Genomic DNA, 4,107 nt, shown 5'->3' on the forward strand with positions numbered 1-4,107 from the left:
TATTGAACTCATCTTCTGCTGAAGCCACCTTTTGATGATCATTTATATGAGACACAAGTATGTTCACATCCTTTGCCCATTTGGAGAGATTTAACCACATACTTCTTCCCCAAATGTCTTTCTCACTAATTTTCTAATCATGCTCCTTCCAAGTCCCTGACCATCCAGCCAAACCATTGGCTACAGCCCATGAATCAGTATATAATCGCACTTCTGGCCATTTCTCCTTTCAAGCAAAATGCATGACCATGTGCACTGCCCAAAGTTCTGCCCACTGTGAAGACTTTCCTTCCCCAGTGTCCTTCAAGGTTGTTCCAGAAATTGGCTATAATGCCACAGCTGTCCACTTCTGAGTGGTGCCTGCATAATGTGCAAAACCATCTGTAAACCAAGCCCTAGTCTTCTCTTCCTCAGTCAACTGATTGTAGGGCACACCCCATGAAGCCATAGGTGCATGCTTGAGAAAAGAGGGCATTGTAACAGGAGTAGGAACCATAGGCATTTGGGCAACTTCTTCATGTAACTTTCTTGTGCCTTCCAGGCCTGCTCGGCCCACTTCCATTTGATAACAAATTGTTGCTGTGCACCCAGCTTATGATAGGCAGCTCCAGTCGCATGGTGACTTGGTGGCCCATTGTCAAACATTCAGTTTCCACTAAGGCCCAATAGCAGGCTAAGAGCAGTCTCTCAAAGGGAGAATAGTTGTCTGCAGATGAAGGCAAAGCCTTACTCCAAAATCCCAATGACCTCTGCTATGATTCCCCTATGGGGGCCTGCCAGAGACTCCAAACAGCATCTTTATCTGCCACTGATACCTCAAGCACCATCGGGTCTGCTAGATCATATGGCCCAAGGGGCAGAGCAGCTTGGACAGCAGCCTGGACCTGTGGAAGGGCCCTTTCCTGTTCCACGCCCCACTCAAAGGTAGTTTGCCTTCCAAGTCACTTGATATATGGGTCGTAGTAACACACCCAGATGAGGAATGTGCTGCCTCCAGAATCCAAACAGGCCCACCAAGTGTTGTGCTTCTTTCTTCATGGAGGGTGGGGCCAAATGCAACAACTTATTCTTCACCTTAGAAGGAATGTCTCTGCATGCTCCACACCACTGAACTAGAAATTTCACTGAGGTAGAAGGCCCTTGAATTTTGGTGGAATTTATTTCCCATCCTCTCATGCGCATATGCTTTACCAACAAGTCCAGACTGCCTGCTATCTCCTGCTCACTGGATCCAATCAACATAACATCATCAATATAGTGGACCAGTGTGATATTTTGTGGATGAGCCAGGCAATCAAAATCCCTTCGAACCAAGTTATGGCACAATGCTGGAGAGTTAATATACCCTTGAGGCAGGACAGTAAAGGTATACTGTTGGCCTTACCAGCTGAAAGCAAATTGCCTCTGGTAGTCCTTATGAACTGGTATCAAGAAGAAAGCATTCACCAAATCAATAGCTGCGTACCAGGTACCAGGAGACATATTAATCTGCTCAAGTAAGGAAACCACATCTGGTACACAGCTGCAATTGGAGTCACTACCTGATTAAGTTTTCGATAGTCAACTGTCATTCTCCATGACCCATCTGTCTTCTGCACAGGCCAAATAGAAGAGTTAAAGGGAGATGTGGTGGGAATCACCACCACTGCATCTTTCAAATTCTTGATGGTAGCACTAATTTCTGCAGTCCCTCCAGGAATGCGATATTGTTTTGGGTTCACTATTTTCCCTGGCAGAGGCAATTCCAGTGGTTTCCATTTGGCCTTTCCAACCGTAATAGCCCTCACTCCACAGGTCGGGGAACCAATGTGGGTATTCTGCCAATTCCTAAGTATATCTATCCAAATTATACATTCTGGTACTGGGGAAATAACCACAGGATGAATTCGGGGACCCACTGGACCCACTGCCAGTCGGACTTCAGCCAAAACTCCATTTATCACCTGACCTCCATAAGCCCCTACTTTAACTGGGGGCCACAATGCTTTTTAGGATCTCCTGGAATCAGTGTCAACTCAGAGCCAGTATCCAATAGGTTGTGGAAAGTCTGATTATTTCCTTTCCCCAAATGTACAATTACTCTAGTAAAAAGCTGCAGGTCCCTCTGGGGAAGGATGGCTGAGAGGCGAACAGCATAACTCTTTGGTACTGTAACAAGGTCCTTCCTCAAGGGCACCCAGCCTTCCCTTCATTCAAGGGGTTCTGTGTCTGTAAGCTGTCTCAAGTCTGGAAATTTGTTGACTGAGCGAGATTCTCTATTGCTATGATCCAATACTGACTTCCTGTCATTCATCCTAGAGTTTTTCTGCTTATACAGATCAAATAAAAGCTTAGTAGGCTTCTTATGTATTTGGTCCCTGGAAGTGCCATGATTGATTAGCCAGTACCACAGGTCCATTCGAGTCAGGCCATTGTAGGTATTGTTTTGCCTTTGCTGCCCGTTATGATAAGTATGCTCACCTTGTTTTTGGTAATTCAATAATGCCACCTGAACCCTACTCCGAGGTCCTATTACACCTATTATATTTACATTTAAGCAGCAGTATCTCCAACTGTAAGATTCAGCATAAGGAAAAGAGCAAAAACAGAGCTCTTCAAACGTTCTGGAAGGCAATGTATGCTTTGAATCAGCATCCAATATATGGTACAGTTTCTCCTATAGCCAGGACTCACAGGTCCAGGAATCAAGGGGTGAAAGTGGAAATGATTCCACTCACTATCACGCCTGGTTACCCACTAGGAAAATTTTTTCTTCCTGTATCCTCGACTTTGCACACTACTGGCTTGGATGTTTTGGTTCCAGAGAAGGAAGTGCTTCTACCAGGAGAGACAACAAACATTCCATTGAACTGGAAGCTAAGACTTCCCCCTGGACACTTTGGGCTTCTGATGCCCTTAAGTCAGCAGGCTAAGAAAGGAATAACAATATTAAGAGGGGTGATTGACCCAGACTACTAGGGGAAATTGGACTGGTTCTCCACAATGGAGGTAATGAAGATTATATCTGGAAGGCAGGAGATTCCTTAGGGCGACTTTTGGTGTTACCATGTCCTGTGATTAAGGTCAATGGGAAACTGTAACGACCCAATCCAGACAGGACAACAAATGGCCCAGACCCCTCAGGGATGAAAGTATGGGTCACTCCTCTGGGGAAAGAGCCAAGATCTGCAGAGTTTCTTGCTGATGGTGGAGGAAATACAGAATGGGTAGTAGAGGAAGGTAGTTACAAATACCAACTTAGTTCATGTGACCAGTTGCAGAAACATGAATTGTAATTGACATGAGTATTCTTGTCCTATTTGGTTAAGAGTAGGCTTGTGCATGCATACACATATGTTAAGCAGATACTTGAGGTATTCTTTTTTGAATGTGTAATTAAGTGTTAAGTGGTTAAGTGTTGTGAACCTATATGATTATATTGGGTTATGAGACACTGAAGGACTAAGCATTCTGTATTTTATCACCTACTCAAAGATATATAATGCACTGGTCATTGTATGATGGGATAGTCATATCGTGTTAGGTGAAATTATGACATCAACATTGTTTTCATTTGAAAATTAAGCATGACATAGAGAGATGCTATTGGGTTTCAAATTGACAAGGAGCGGATTTGTGATGGCTAATCCTGGGTTTCAATGTGACTGGACCTGGGATTAACTGAAATGAGAGAGATCTTCTTAATTGGATCATCTGAAGCTGGAAGACACACACTAAATGTGGGTGTTACCTTCTGATGGCAGCCCATATAAAAGGCCATGGCAGAGGAGAACACCTGGCTTCTTGCTGCTTGCCTTCTCTCTCGCTGGTGAGTTTGTCTTGCTGCTGTAGATTGAAGACCTGCTGATCTTTGGAATTCGTCAGACCTTGAGCACCAGATTGGGACTACTGAGACATCCAGCCTCGTGGACTGAGCGACTGTGGATTCTCAGCCTCTCCCGTGTAGTGTAGCCATTGTTGGACCACTCGGACTCTATCCTGTGAGCTAAGCTGATAAATCTCTCTATATACATATTTGTTCTACCGGTTCTGTTTCTTTGGAGAGCCCTGACTAATACATAGGGTAACTATATTTAAACTCTTTTTATATTGTGTATATCTATTATA

The sequence above is a fragment of the Nannospalax galili genome, unplaced genomic scaffold (genome assembly GCF_000622305.1).
Source record: "Nannospalax galili isolate Female #2095 unplaced genomic scaffold, S.galili_v1.0 scaffold1189, whole genome shotgun sequence".
Taxonomy (NCBI): domain Eukaryota; kingdom Metazoa; phylum Chordata; class Mammalia; order Rodentia; family Spalacidae; genus Nannospalax; species Nannospalax galili.